The sequence below is a fragment of the Pinus tabuliformis genome, chromosome Q (genome assembly GCF_031772625.1).
Source record: "Pinus tabuliformis cultivar Carrire ecotype Pingquan chromosome Q, CPIR1, whole genome shotgun sequence".
Lineage (NCBI taxonomy): Eukaryota > Viridiplantae > Streptophyta > Pinopsida > Pinales > Pinaceae > Pinus > Pinus tabuliformis.
The window spans coordinates 1,147,577,439-1,147,594,546 of NC_142296.1; positions in this window are offsets into that span (position 1 = coordinate 1,147,577,439).

Genomic DNA, 17,108 nt, shown 5'->3' on the forward strand with positions numbered 1-17,108 from the left:
GAAAGATACCTTACTTTCGACATGATTCTCCAACACCAAACTTTTTGTCCCTCCAATCCTTCCTCGACAAGTACTCTATATTCTAGATTAGGTACATAAGTTCTCAAGAAATACTGATAATCTTTTCCTCATATTTCAACATTGTGTTATTTTAAAACCTCTATATAACATTTCGAGGCTTCAAAAAAGTCTCCTCTCATACCCAACTCCTCCCAAGTGAACCATTGTTGTTGCCACTTTGTAAACCACTTCCGAATCACAATCTATGTAAAAGTATACAAATCCTTCTAAGTGTGTTTCAAGTGAAGAGGCAATGAGTGCAAAGTTTTACCACCTATTTGAAATTTATCACCTTGATCCACCTTCCAAATCAATTCCAAATCACACAATTACCTACCAAATAAAACATAATTCACAACTATCCAATTTTAAATTTAAATAGAAATATTATAATTTAATTTTATATCAACGATTAAAAAAAATTATAATTCATAACTTAAATTTAATACTTATAAATTTAAGATTAATATAAATATACGTTTATAATGAAAATCAAAATGTTAAAAAATGTAGCAAGAAAGACTCAATTTGACTTTAGCCTTAGTCAAATTGAGTAAATAAAATTTCCACATTAGCAGGACAACTTGGAGGCAGTTAACTAGTGTGACATGGCTCTTGTCACTTAGTTAGCTCAGTAAATTCGAGTTAGGGGCTTGGAGTTCAGTTATGCATGTGTTGATTGCTAAATTTTAGCAATCTAGTTCAATCATTTTCAATTGCATTTAGTTGACCGACCTCTAACTACTGATAGAGTCAGTCGAAGGTCAATTGTGTAGTGGGACAATAGTCTAACTTAGGGGTATGTCAGTTAAGTGATCAATCAACCCAAAGTAGCTAGTCTATGCACAAAATTCAAATTCCTTAACTAAAGTGGAAGAGTTAAGGCCAATGTAATATAAGTTGTATACTAGTATGAGTGTACAATTGTTTCATGAGTCAGGGGATCAATCCTTGGGAATTTCAAAAGAAAATAGGAGGAAAGTCCTATCTTTTAGGAGCTAATTTCCTTAGGAATTATGCAAGGAAATAGGAGGCTAGCTGAGCAGATATTTGGCTAAGTGTTGGCCAGAGTTTCTAATTCAATAGAGAACATTATTCTTTTGCAGGTTGTGCTTAGAGTTGGAGCAAGAAATTGCAATAGTTTCTCTATTCAACTGATTAGTGAAAAGAGGATTGAGGGGTTTTTCCCAGTTGGGTTACCCTTGAAATCACTGTGTACTTGTGGTTTTTCTTGTTGCATGTCTTTACATGTTGTTCTAAATTGCGATTTCCATTCCGTAGATCAATAAAGTAGAATTGTGTCTCTTGTTTTTCAGTTTGAAATCTTGAGCAATTGCAATTTCTATCAAAATTCTACATGGTATAAGATCCCTTAAATCACATTAGAATGAATATTTCAACCTCGTCTCTCAGGAATTTCAGTTTTGCAGCTTTAGTGCAACAATTTTTTCTTCAGGATTGGGAGAATGTCTTTCAACGGATTGAGATTGGAGTATGCCCTAGAGGGTAGCTCGAATTTCATAGCTTGGAAGGATCAAATGGAAGTAATGCTCGATGACAATGGTGTGTTAGAATATGTTAAAACTGACATTGCCACACCTCAACAGTTTGATGCACAACAATTAGCCCAATGGAAGAAGGATGTTGCAAAGGCCAGGAGAATTCTTTTAGAAGGTGTGAGAGACCATGTGGTCTCAAATCTCCATGGAAAAGAGACACCATTTGCTATGTGGAAGACACTAATTGAGTTATTAAAAAATAACAGTGACCATAGAAAATTGGCCTTGAAAGACAAACTTCGAAACATAAGAATGCAGAAGAATGATATTATTCCATAATATCTCTCCAGGTTTACACAAGTTCGTGATGAGCTTGGAGGGGTTGGGGTGAATGTTGCAGAAGATGACCTGGTAAGCCTAGTTATTTAGGCCTTCCAAAACCCTGGCACAACTACCAGGAATCTGTGAATGGAAGGGAAAAATTACCAAATTGGGAAAGGTTGTGGTTCAATTTTGTTCAAGAAGACTTCAAGAGAAACACTAGAGACAAAACGTCATCCATAGTAGAGGATGAAGATAATTTTTCATTTGTTGTAAAGAAGAAGAATGGAAACCGAAAGAGGACTCAAAGAAAACCTGAATCCAACCAAAATAATGGTAAGATGAAAGATTTGACAAAGATAAAATGCTTTCACTACCACGAATATAGGCATTATGCAACAAAATGTCTACACAAGAAGTCTAACAAGAAGCCTTCAGGAGGAGCAATTGGTGAAGCATAGGTTTCACAATTTGAATCAGAGTTATAACATGCATGGTCAACACTGATATGGGGAGTATGAGGTACCTTGATTCCCATGCCTCGTTCCATTTTACAGGGTGCAAGGAGTTTTTCAGTAGCCTGGAGGAGAAGGATCTCCAGATGCATATTGAAATGGGGGATGATGGGAGGTACAATGGTACATCAATTGTTACTTTCACCTTTGAGAAGGATAAATCCTCTCCTCTTTGCCTCAAAGATGTTATATTTGTACCTGGGCTGAATAAGAACCTGATCTCTATAGCAATATTGGAGGATAGAGGCTATGATGTTATTTTCAGTAAAGGGAAAGCCTTTCTAAGACACGTAGCTATCGGGAAAGTGAAGAAGATCGAGGTTCAAGTGAAGAACTTATACAAACTTGAGGTGGGAAATTACACTGCATTGAGCAGTAAGGATGAAAAAGTGGAGAGTCGAGATGTTGGAGAACTCTAGCACATGACATTGGGTCATCTACACCATGGTGCCTTAAAAAATCATGCAGCAGATTACCACTGGTCTCCCTAAAGGATCCCTTGACCAACAAGATGTCTACAAGGTCCGCACATTGAGAAAATATGTCAAATCCACATCCCATAACCAAGATAACAGAGAATATGCAATCTTGGAGCGAGTCCACTCTGATGTTTGTGGACCCTTTTCAACAAACTCCACGAAATAACAAAAGTACTATGTCATTTTTGTTGATTATTTCTCTAGAAAATGTTGGGTCTTCTTCATGCAGAAGAAGGATGGAGTTTTCTCAAAATTTGTTGAATTCAAGGCATTGGTTGAGAAGGAGGATAAGAAGAAGGTGAAGGCTTCGAGGAGCGACAATGGAGGTGAATTTGTTTTGCATGCCTTCAAGGATTTCCGTGCCAAAGAAGGTATTCAAAGAGAACTGATAGCACCCTATAACCCATAACAGAATGGGGTAAACAAAGTAAACTATCAAATGAGAACTGTACTGAGTACCCATTTTTTTGATGTAGCAAAAAATCATACGATTTTGAAAATTTTTGATTCGAAATACACCCTTTTTTTGGAGCATATTTTTGACACTTTAAATTTTCTTTTGTATCAAGTATGAACATTTTTTTAAAATGTTAGTGATTTTCATGCTGATTTTAAAAGTGTTGATGCAACATCAACCCTTTTTTTTAGAGGGCTTATTTTTGACACTTTAAATTTTCTAATGTATTAAGTGTGGATTAATTTTTTTAAATGTTGGTGATTTTCATGCGGATTTTGAAAAGAACTAACATTTTTTTAAGGCATATTTTTGACACTTTAAATTTTCTTATGTCTTAAGTATGCACAATTTTTTTAAATGTTGATTATTTAACCATTTTTCAAGTTGTTTTATTCCTCTTCTTGTTTTTTGTCCTAAGATGTTTGTTTTTTAAGGGTTTTCCAAACACGTGTTTTTTGTTTTTCTTTGCAATGAATTTTTATAATGAAAATTTTAATTTTTTTTCCTAAGTTAAAAAAATAACATTAATATTTTGAGGTTAGGATTTTTTTATATATTTATATATCGTTAATTATACTTCAATACACATAAAATAATTGTCACTAAAGATAAATAATTTTAAACACTCACAAAAAATACACATTTTGCATATAGATATAATTAAAAAAATACGTTTCACAAAAAAGACATGTTAAATAAAATATTTTTATGAAAAAATTGAATAAAAATAATTGGAAAATTAACAAATTTTACGAATTTTATATCCAAAGATGACGACATTTGAAGTTAAAAAAAAATAAAAAATGATTCAAATAAAAGTTTAAGTAAAAATAACAAAAAAAAAAAAGGTAAAAAAGTAAAATAAAACATATTATTTAAAAAAAATAAAAATCCTTAAAAAAATTAAAAACATAAAAAAAATACAATTAAATTAAAAAAACATAAAAAAACAATAAAAACGTTAAAAGAAACAAAATAAAAATAAATAAACAAACATTTAACAATTTTTTTTGGAAAATTTAAAAAACAAACATTACAAAAAACAAATTGAAAAAAACACATTAAAAAAAAAAAACAAAAAACATTAAAAAATAATTTAAAGTAAATTAACTAAAATAAATAAATAAATAGAAGTAAGGAAAACACATTAATTTTTTGTAAAAAAATAAAACAATAATAATTTAAAAAAATCATTTAAAAAAAATGAGGCCCCATGGGCCTTGGGCGATTATGGGAATCACCCTTGCCCTGCCCAAGCCCCATGCGACTGCTAGAATTGGCAGGGAGGAGCTGTTGTAGCTGCCCTCTGCCTAGGTCGACAACCCCTCGGCCCCTCGCCGGGGCAAGGGTGATTCTTGGAATCACCCATGCCACACCAAGGGCCAGTGAGACTGTTGGCTTGAGCGGGGAGGAGCTACAACAACTCCTCCCCACCTAGGCCAGCGGTTGCACGGGTCCTGCGCAACTCCCCCCTGTTGAGTCCTACGGCCCCATGGGTCTTGGGCGGGGCAAGGCTATTTTCAGAATCACCCTTGTAAGATGGGGCAAGATGATTCCTGGAATCACCCTTGCAAGGTAGGGCAAGGCGATTCCCGAAATCGCCCTTGCAAGGTGAGGCAAGGCGATTCCCAGAATCTCCCTTGCCCTGACGGGGCAAGGTGATTCTCGGAATCGCCCTTGTAAGGTGGGGTGAGGCGATTCCTGAAATCACCCTTGGAAGGAGAGGAAAGGTGATTCCCATAATTGATGGGGGAAACACGAGGCAAGGTGATTCCTAGAATCACCCTTGCAAGGTGGGGCATGACGATTTCCGGAATATTGCTTGCAAGACAGGGAAGGGCAATTTTTGAAATTGCCTGGGACAAGGTTGGGCAAAGTGATTCTTGGAAATGTCCTTGCCCCTGGGGGATAAGGTGATTCCCAGAATTTCCCTTGCAAGGTGGGGCAAGGTGATTCCCAAAATTTCTTGAGGAAAGGAGGGGCAAGGGGATTCTCAGAATCACCCTTGCCTTGTTGGGGTAAGGCAATTCCTGGAAACAATCTTGCAAGGTGGTGGGGAAGGGCGATTCCTAGAATCTCCATTGCAAGGTAGGGTAAGGCAATTCCAAAAACCGTTAAGGGAAAGATGAGGAAAGGCAATTCCTGGAATCTCCCAAGGGAAGGCGATTCCCGGAATCACCCTTGCAAGGCGATTCCTGAAATAGCTAGGGGCAAGGCGATTTCCAGAATCGCCCTTGCCTCGGTAGGGAAAGCCGATTCCCATAATCGCCCTTGTAAGGTGGGGCAAGGAAATTACCAGAATCACCTGGGCTAACGTAGGGCAAGGCAATTCTCAGAGTCGCCCTTGCAAGGAGGGGCAAGACAATTCCTAGAATCACCCTTGTAAGGCAGGGCAAGGAAATTCCTGGAATCACCCTTGCAAGGAGGGGCAAGGCGATTTTAGGAATCACTTGAGGCAAGGCGATTCTGAGAATCACCCTTGCCCCAGTGAGGCGAGGTGATTCCCAGAATCGCCCTTGCAAGGCGAATCCTGGAATCACCTGGGGCAAGGCAAGGAAAGGTGATTCTTGGAATCGCCCTTGCCTTGACAGGGCAAGGTGATTCCTGGAATCGCCCTTGCAAGGTGGGGCAAGGCGATTCCTGGAATCGCCTAGGGAAAGATAGGTTAAGATGATTCCCAGAATCACCCTTGCAAGGTGATTCCCAGAATCACTCAGGGCAAGGCGATTCTCGAAATTGCCATTACAAGGCAAGGTAAGGTGATTTCTAGAATTGCCTATGTAAGGCGGGGCAAGGCGATTTCTAGAATCACCCTTGCAAGGCGGGGTAAGAATTAGGGAAGTTTTGAGGTCTAAAATGGGACTCCTAAGTAAATTATAAAATAATAGTGGAAATAATAAAATACGATTAGATTACATCATCAAACTTTAGAGGTAAAAAATACAAAAATGTTGACATTATGATGCATGTGCTGTACTTGATGGAAACCCACTTGTAGCAGAATAAGTACATGGTAACTAGATAAATCTACAGGACAGATCAGAGGTGACAAAATGATGGAACAAATAATGGTCAAAGGTTTTATACAGGGAGATTGTTAATGTGTGTTGTCCTTGATAACAGTTGTTCTTTGACGAATGAACTAATTGATAAAATTATAAACAGGATGTGACAGAATGCATAATAGTTGTATTTACAGATGTGACAAAATGCAGGGTAGTTCAGAGGAATCAATTTCGAAGTAATATACAATGGAAAATCACATTATAACAAGTCTATTCAGGGTTACAAAGTAATGGTACAAAAGAACAGGATGATGGAACAAAGGACTACAAATCAGAATCAAGCAATAGAGGAAAGATAATATTTTCAGGTATGTTAAGTTGTATATGCAGGTTCACTGTAAAAAAAGAGTGTATACAAGCGGGTTCACTATACAAAAAGAGCGTATACGCATGCACACACTTTCACAAGAGGAAAAGCGTGTATGGGATTGAAAATTAAGGAAATTAAGGTGAAAGAATACCAAGGGTCCATACCATGGTATTAGCCCACAATATTGAGCGGAGTAATGAATATTTCATCCCGTCCAAGAATACCACAGGTTCTAAGTGTTGTTTTGGTATGAGGTATTGAGGAAGGCTAAAACTATATAAGGAGGAGTATATCAAAGGGATAAGTGCATAAGAAATGAATATCTTATGAAGTGTTAGATCAAAAGAAAATATGCATGTTATGGGTTTCTAATGCTTTGCTTGATTTGGACTAAGTATGCACCTGAGTGTTTTGATGATGGATGAGATCTAATGATGGAGCAGGATCATAATGAATTATCATTATGTGATTAGATAATGGATAGGCTAGATCTGAGTGCTAACAAATGTTGTGTTCTTTAAATGCTATGATATGGATATATCTGAAGTCTGGAATAACTGCGTAGGTATAAGTTTTTATTTGCAGATCTATACGTTGGTTCACCTTGGTGAAGGTGCATATATATGCTGGTTCGGCACTTCCAAGTAGCGTATGCAAAAGAAAAGCTTGTTGTTCAGGGATGAATGATCTATCTAATAAGTGCTGATGTTTTACTGTTGTTAGTCAATGATGTCTTCATTAGATCTGAAAGTAAAATTGATTGTATAAGGAGATTAAGTCTGGTTGATTGATTGATTGAGTAAGAAGGGTGATCCTTGCTGCTATCTGCTTAGAACTCTGTAATATGACAATAGATCTTCAGAATGTCATTCGTTGTTACAATTTTGATTCAGAAGTGCCATGATTCAGTATCTTTAGAGGTATACACAAGTTGGGTTAAAGGAAGTAGCGTATACATGCAGGTTGGATTCATTGAAGTAGTGTATACATTCTGACATATGATTTTTAAGGTTGCAGTTGGTTCTGGTTGATGATACAGGTTTCTGGGTTCGACACAATGTTCTGGTGACATTGATCTGACTGTTTAGATTGAATGATGGTTGCTTATTGAAGTTATTATTGAGTTTGAGCTTCAATGTTACTCATGGGTCCAGTGTGAAAATTTGTTGAAATTTGGCCTTCATATTATGTTGTTCTGTACCAGGAGTATCCAGTCTGGAAATTTATGAAACATGGTCCCTGGAGGATACTGAGGGTTGGAGCTTTCAGTGAGGAAGTCGAAGCTTCCTGCCAGTAGTGGCTGGTGATTAGATCAGGGGATTAGAGCTCCCTTCCAGTAGTAGCTGGAGAAAGAGTGAAGGTTGAAGCCTTCTGTAGGCCGGTTCCTACGTACTGGTAAACATATTGGCTAGTACAAGAGACAGGGAGTTGGAGCTCCCTTCCAGTAGAAGTTGGAGAATGAGAGAAGGTTGTAGCCTTCTGCAGGTGGGTGCCTGTGTACTAGTATGAGTCTGCACTAATACAAGATTGTAAACAGATTATTCTTTATATTAAAAAGAAGACAAAGACAACAACAACAGGTGGTTTTTCTCCCGCATTGGGTTTCCACCTTAAATATTGGTGTTCATGTGTGTTGCTTATGTGTGATGGTTTATTATGTTATTACTGCACATGGTTACTGTTTAATGTTTAATAAAGTAATGATGCACTGACTAAAGATGAAGATATGATGAATTAATTGAATCATAAGTTCACTAGATATACGTTGGTTTCCTTAAGAACAATTACGTGCACACGCGAGTTCCCTTCACTGAAGTAGCGTATATAAATCTGATTATGAAATGGAAAAAATTATTGATTTGTAAATACTGATTCACCCCCCCCCCCCAGTATTATTCCCAAAAAATATTTTTTCAACTCATATTTTCAACTTATCTCCCTATGAGTTTACTCAAATTTCGAGCGGAAACACTCATTTGATGCAAAATTTGAATGCTCATCCAAGGAGTACCCATGTTGCATATTTTCAATGGACCCTACTACACGAAAAATGAGAAATACATGAAAAACGTGATTGCAATGAAATTTTTTCATGTATTTCTCATTTCTCATATAGCAGGGTCCATTTAAAGTATGCAACAAGGGTACTCCTTGGATAAGGAATTAAATTTTTCATCTAATGAGTACTCCCACTCGAAATTTGAGTAAAATATTAGGGAGATAAGTTGAAAATACGAGTTGAAAAAGTAGTTTCATTATTTTATTATTTTTAAATATTTTTACTTTTTAACTCAAAAAATGGTGAATCATCCCCCATGGTTGACACTATCATCTTGAATCCTATTGGTTCTTATAAAGTTTATTTTGGTTGTACATTTTTCTTAGGAGGCCCATTTTAGACCTAAAAATTATCCTAATGGAAATTCCTCGAATCGCCCTTGCCCTGTGATTCCCAGAATCGCCCAAGGGAAGATGATTCCTAGAATTGCCCAAGGGAAGACAGTTCCCGCAATCACCCTTCCAAGGCGGGGCAAGGCGATTCCTGAAATCGCCCTTGCAAGGTGGGGTAGGGTGATTCCTGGAATCGCCTGGGGCAAAGCGATTCTTGGAATCACCCTTGCCCTAGTGGGGTAAGATGATTCTCAAAATTTCCTTTGCAAGGTGGGGCAAGGCGATTCCCGAAATCGCCCGGGCCAAGGCGGGGCTAGGCGATTCAAAATAGATTCCCTTGAAATGTGGGGCAAGGTGATTCCCAGAATCACCCTTGAAAGGTGGGGAAAGGAAATTCCTGGAATTTCCCTTGCAAGGCGATTCACCCTTACAAGTCGGGGCAAGACGATTCCTGGAATCACATTTGCAAGTCGGCAGGGCGATTCTTGGAATCACCCTTGCAAGGCGATTCCTAGAATTTCCACAAGAAATTTAGGGAAAGGCCATTATTAGAATTGCCCTTACCTCGATGGGGCAAGGTAATTCCCAGAATTGCCCATGCAAGGCGGGGCAAGGAGATTCTCGGAATCATCTAGGGCAAGGCAATTCCCAAAATCTCCCAGGGCAAGGTGATTCCTGGAATCACCCTTGCAAGGCTGGGTGAGACGATTTCCAGAATGACCCAGGGAAAGACAATTATCAGAATCACCCTTGTAAGGCAGGGGAAGGTGATTCTCAGAATTGCTCTTGCAAGGTGGGGCAAGGTGATTCCCGGAATCGACCTTGCAAGGCATGGCAAGGTGATTCTAGGAATTGCTCGGGGCAAGGTGATTCCCAAAATCTCCCTTGCAAGGAAGGGCAAGGTGATTCCCATAATCATCTTTACAAAGCGGGGCAAGGTGATTTCTGGAATCACCCTTGTAAGGTGGGGCAAGGTGATTCCCGAAATCACCCTTGTAAGGCGGGGCAAAGCGATTCTCGAAATCGCTCGGGGTAAGGTGATTCTTGGAATTGCCCGGGGCAAGGCGATTCCTGGAATTTCCCTTGCAAGGTAGGGCAAGGTGATTCCTATAATCACCCTTGGAAGGTGAGGCAAGGCGATTCTCGGAAATGCCCTTGCAAGGCGGGGCAATGAAATTCATAGAATCACCTGGGGCTAAGTAGTGTAAGGAGATTCCTGAAATTTCCCTTGCAAGGTGGAGCAAGGTGATTCTTGGAATCACCTGGGGCAAGGTGATTCTTGGAATCACCTGGGGCAAGGTGATTCCTAAAATCACTCGGGGCAAGGAGCTTCCTAGAATCACCCACGGCAAGGCGATTCCTAGAATCTCCCTTGTAAGGTGGGGGAAGGAAATTCTTGAAATCACCCTTGCGAGGTGGGGCAAGGTAATTCCTGGAACTACTTAAGGCAAGACGAGACAAGATGATTCCTGGAATCGCCCTTGTAAGGCGATTCCCAGAATCGCCTAGGGCTTTGGCAGAGTAAGGCAATTTCTAGAATCACTCTTATAAGGCGAGGCAAGGATATTCTCGAAATCACCCTTGCAAGGTGGGAAAAAGTGATTCCAGGAATCGCCCTTGCCCTAGTAAATCACCATTGCATCTTTGGGGCAAGGAAATTCCCATAATCTCTCTTGCAAGGCGATTCCCGGAATCACCCGAGGCAAGGCGAGGCAAGGAGATTCCCAAAATCGCCCTTGCAAGGCAGGGAAAGGTGATTCTAGAAATCGCCCAGGGAAAGGCGATTCCTAGAATCGCCCTTGCCTTGCTGAGGCATGATGATTCCCATAACCATCTTTGGAATGAGGGGCAAGGCGATTCTCATAATCATCCTGGGCAAGGCGATTCTCGAAATCGTCATTGCAAGGCGGTTCTCAGAATCGCCTAGGGTAAGGTAGGGAAAGACGATTCGTGGAATCGACCTTGTAAGGCGGGGAAGGGAAATTCCTAGAATCACCTAGGGAAAGGCGATTCCAGAAATCCCCCTTGCAAGGCAGGGAAAGGTGATTCCTGGAATCACCCTTGCAAGGAAGGGCAAGGAAATTCCTAGAATCACCCTTGTAAGGTGGGGCAAGGTGATTCCCGGAATTGCCCTTGCACCGATTGGGAAAGGCAATTTCGAGAATCACCCTTGCAAGGCTAGGCAAGGTGATTCCCGAAATTACCTAGGGCAAGGCAGGGCAAGGCGATTCCCGAAATTGCCTAGGGCAAGGTAGGGCAAGGCGATTCCCAAAATTATAACATCACAATGTATCAATTTCATGGTTGGTCTTTATGTTTTCATTACAATGGGTCGAGTTCACCTACACTGTGTGTCAATTTGATGGTTGATTTTTAAATTTTTGTTTCAATGTGTCAAGTTGTCTTAGGCTAAGATTTTAAAATCGCTATACTTTTAACATTTAAAAAAGAAATTACTCTTGGTATAATGACTCTTTTATTCATGTGTTCATTTTTAAAGTTTTTTTAGTCATAATTTTTTTCCATAATGCCATGGTTGAAATATGTTGAAAAATTAGGGTTTTTTGTAGTCATGATCTTTGGTTTTAATCCATGGTTGAAAAATTATCAAAATTTTAAGGTTTTTCTAAGTCATTATATTTTATCTTTAATGCTATGGTTGAAAACAATTATAAGTGTTTTTTCTTTAACACATGGCTAAAAATTGTTGGAATTTTAAGGATTTTCAGAGATGTGATATTTTATCTTTAATGCGATTCCTAAAATTCATTGGAATTTTAAGGCTTTTCAAACTCATAATATTTTAACTTTAATGTCATTATTAAAAAATGTTGAAAATTTACACCCCCCCCCCCCCAAAAAAAAAAAGACGTTATTCCAACATCAACACTTTGTTTTCATGGTGTTTTTTCCACAACAAAAATTGGCTTTTGCAGAACGAGGTATCTGAAAGGAAAAAGAAAATCATAGTGGGAGAAATACGGGATGTTGCATGATCAGGGGCTTCCATTACATCTATGGGTAGAAGCATGCAACACCACAGTCTACTTGCAGAACCAGAGTCCTCATAGAATACTTGGTATGATCACATTGAAATAGGCTTTCTCTTGGACAAAGCTTGATGTTACTCATTTCAGAATTTTTGGACCTTCAATTTATTGTCATGTCTCCAAAAATTTGAGTAAGAAACTTGAGCCTACAACAAAGTTGGGAGTTTCTGTAGGATACACCGAAACTCCACACAATTACCGAGTGTATTTTCCTTCATTGAGGATGACAATCGTGAGGAGAGATGTTAATTTCGATGAGGAGAAGGCTATGCGATGCTCTATGGAATGAGATATGAGTATCCCACCAGAACAGGAGCTTCTAGCTTCAAAGGAGGAGCCTCAATATGAGCTTAAGGAGGATGCGGAGTAGCCACATGCATAGGACTAGACATGAGGTAGAGTGGAGGCACCCTCTCAACCATAATCTTCTAGAATGGGGGGAAGAGAACCAAAGAAGATGATAGATTGTTGCATGATGCTAGGGAGAATGTGGGAGGCCCTACATCACAACACAGACAAAGGAGGTCACCTGATAGGTACACTAGTTAATTAACTCTCATGAAAGAGATCATTGAGACAAAGCCTTCTTCATTTGAGGAAGAAATTTTTCAACTTGTTTGGGTTGATGCCATGGTGGAAGAATATGAATCCATCATGAAGAATAGTGTATGGGAGGTGGTGCCGAGACTAGAAGGGAAATTAGTGGTTGGTTCCAGATGGATCTACAAAGTGAAGCATGCAACTGATGGGAGCATCGAGATGTACAAGGCCAAAGTTGTGTCCAAATGATTCTCTTAGGTTGAGGGAGTGGACTATGAGGAAAATTTTGCACCAATTGAAAGATATTCCTCAATCAGATCCATTATAGTATTGGTTGCGCAGATTGGTGGAAAATCCACGAGATGGATGTGAAGACCACCTTTCTCAATGATGTTGTTGAGGAGGAAATTTAAGACCGCCTTTCTCAACGGTGTTGTTGAGGATGAAATTTACATAGAGCATCCAGAAGGATTTGAGACATATGACCTGGAGACACAGGTGTGCAGACTCAGGAGAGCATTGTATGGTCTCAAACATGCGCCCCGAGCATGGTACACTTAGATTGACAACTATCACATCGTGGTAGATGGTAAGTTTCTTATTATTGTTTTGTATGTTGATGATTTAATATTGACTGGTGATGAGAATCTAATCCGCTCTTGCAAATGGAATTTGTGATGAAAGACATGGGCTTAATGCATTTCTTCCTTTGGCTGGAAGTATAATAAGGTGATGATGAATTCTTTGTGTCTCATGGGAAGTATGCCTTTGAAATACTTTAGAGATTTCACATGGATAATTGTAAGGACATGGAAACACCTCTAGCTAGAAACTGGAGGAAGGAGAATGCCACTTTAGGTGAAGAGGTTGATGTTAACATTTACAGACAGCTTGTGGGGTCTTTGGTGTATCTTGTGAACACAAGACCTAACATGTGCTATGCAGTAAACTAGCTTAGTCAAGCTATGGTGAGGTCTACCAAGCTATATTGAAAGGCAATAAAGCATGTGTTATGGTACCTTAGAGGCATTACTGAGTATGGATTATGGTATAGGAGGATGGAGGGAGTGAAGCTCCAAGAATTCACTAATGAAGATTGGGCAGGGATTCCATCAAACATGAAAAGTACTTCAAGTGCAATCTTTAGTGTTGGGTCCGCAACCTCTTCCTGGTACAGTAGAAAGCAAAGGTTTGTGGCACTTAGCTCAGTAGAGGCTGAATACATGGCTGCAAGTCAAGAAACATGTGAGGCCATATGGATGAGGAAAATACTTGTGGGTCTTTTCAGTTAGGAGATGGATCTGACAATGATATATTATGATAATCATAGTTGCATTAATCTCTCTGAGATTCTGATATTTCATGACAAGTCCTAACACATTGATATTTGGTATCATCATTCGCAAGATTGTGTATAGAGGAGAATTATGTTGCTACAGTACATTATGACTAAGGAGCAAGATGCTCACATCTTGAAAAAGGCATTGTCAAGAGGTGAATTCAAATTACATCGGTGCAGGATAGGGGTAGTGAAAAATGCCTTTCTTGCTAAGAGGGAGTGTTAAAAAATGTAGCAAGAAAGGCTCAATTTGACTTTAGGCTTAGTCAAATTCATTAAATCAAATTTGCACATTAGCAGGACAACTTGGAGGCAGTTTAATAGTGTGACATGGCTCTTGTCACTCAGTTGGCTAAGTAAATTCGAGTTAGGGGCTTGGAGTTCAATTATGCAAATGTTGATTACTAAATTTTAGCAATCTAGTCTAGTCATTTTCAATTGTATTCAGTTAAATAATCTCTAACTATTGATAGAGTCAGTTGAAGGTCAGTTGTGTAGTGGGACAACAACCTAACTCAAAGATTTTCCATTTAACTGATCAATCAACCCAAAATAGCTAGTGCATGCATGGAATTTAAATTCCTTAGTTGAAGTGGAAGAGTTAAGGCCAATGTAACATCAGTTGTATACTAGTCTGAGTGTTATAGTTGTTGCATGAGTAAGGAGATCAATCCTTAGGAATTTCACAAACAAATAAGAGGAACATCATATCTTTTAGGAGCTAATTTCCTCAAGAATTGCACAAGGAAATAATAGGTTAGATGAGAAGATAATTGGCTAAGTATTGGCTATAGTTTCTCATTCAGTAGAGAGAACAATTATTCTTTTGTAGTTTGTGCTCAGAGCTAGAGCAAGCAATTGTAATTGTTTCTCTATTCAACTGATTAATGCAAAAAGACTTGAGGGGTTTTTCCCAGTTGGGTTCCCCTATAAATCACTGTGTACTTGTGGTTTTGCTTGTTGCATGTTGTTATGAATTGTGATTTCCATTCCGTTGACCAGTAGAGTAGAATTGTGTCTCTTATTTTTCAATTTGAAATTTTGAGCAGTTGCAATTTCTATCAAATTTCTACACAAAATTTATAATACAATAATTTCATTACAATATTTTTCTTATACATTAATTATTATACTTTTGATCATATCTTTTTTCCCCTAGGAAAAATTTGGGCAGATCAACCCCAGAGGAAATCTTTTAAAGCCCGTCAGCTAGACTAGCAGGGCCTAATCCCAAGGGCGTCTAGGAGAATTGATTCTGTGACCTCCCGATCGACGAGGTACTCAAAAACAGGGACTCGACCAATTGAGCTAACCCTTGGGGCTATACTTTTGATCATATTATATTAATGGTGATTTATTTATATCTTAACTATTATACTTCTAGTAAGGGTTGATTATTCACCCTGAGAATAATATAGAATTCAAATTTGCACGGGAATATGGAGAAGCAACCAACAATGTCGTTGAAGAATATGCTCTCTATCATGGGATAAACCAAAAAATGAATTTAAACATATGAGATATCATTGCGATTAGGGATTCACTTATCATTCTATCCAGGATTTTAAATAGATTTCTTCCTAGCGATGTCAAACTTGTTAATATTATCAAAAGGATATTTAACATGCTCTGCCTCATCCCCAAAAATAAGTACTTCCATGTATTAAGAGGGAATAATTTGGTAGCTGATGATCTAGCCAACCTTGGAGCTACACTCGAGAATTAGTTTTCCAAGGTCAAACTTAAAGGGCCCCTCTTCCCTATTACAAAACACGAAACACATAGGGTGCAACTTTGTTGATTCTAATGAACAATACAAGGAGGGCCCTTCTTTGTGTTTCAAAGCTCAACCCGAGGGAACCATGTGGCATACTCAGTATGAGACATCTCATAAACCCTTAAGTTTGCATCCAAGCATAAAACACGAAACATGGTTAATGACGATCACTATGAGTACAATTTCACTCACCTTCTCATGATGGATAATTATCTCTAGCCATTGTGTTAGTCTTAGACCAAGATGGAAAGTACTGATGCAATCGATGCTTGTAGGTGGCCGACAAAGTTTGTAGGATACACACATCAACAACGTATGCTTTATAAATCTCCTCTTTGGGATTTCCTCCACTCTTGTTCTATTATCTTGATGCTATTCCTCTTTTAGAGCGTTCGTACAATGAGGTTCCTTATCTGTTCTTTTCATCCTAAATCTCTATCTTTTGATACTCTAGCCTCTCGTTCTTTGCAAATCCATTACTCTCCTTCTCGATGGTTTGAAACCTGGTTCTCTGGACTTCATTATTGTCTCACTATGCTACTTGGACGCTCTACTTCTATCCCCCCTAGTGTTCAACTTCTTTTCCTCCTCACAAAATCTATGCGATTACAGACTTGCAATGGCCAACTCACAATTTCGGTCCATGTTTATTGGCCCGATGATTATATTTTTTTTGCATTTGTTGGAAGAGTGGTGCCCAAGCTACCCATGTTGAATCTCAAAACTCCTATTCACAAGGCAGAGTTAAAAACGAACATAAGTTTCGGTGCACCCTCTCTTGGTTATCAAGTGATTATAATATCTCAGAAGATAAATTCTTTAGTTGAAGATAACTGTCTTAGACCAACACTTCGGGAAACATCCCTCACTTTGGAAGGACACCTTCTCTACTAGTTATGCTCCTACAAAGTGATGTTTCTAGTCAAAGCATGGCATTTCCATTTGGATGAAACTCCATACATACTAGGGGATTAATCACCAGGTGAAATGAAGTTTGAATCAACTTCAAAGATCAACAATTATATAATCAAACTCTGCATGCCTCATGAAATGCAATTTTTGTCTTCTAGTTGATCATTTTTGGCATGTATACAAGTGTTACAATGATATTAGCAATTTTGAAGGTATAGATGTAATGTATGTAGAAAATAAAAATTGGATTCAGGGAATAATTACATCTTTTAGACCAATCTCACCAAATAAGTCTTTTATGTATTGAAGCCCTTTTAATAAAAATGACCCTCACAACCAATATAGTTGGATAGAGATCAAAGACATTAATAATAAAAAGTCCTACATAGCAAT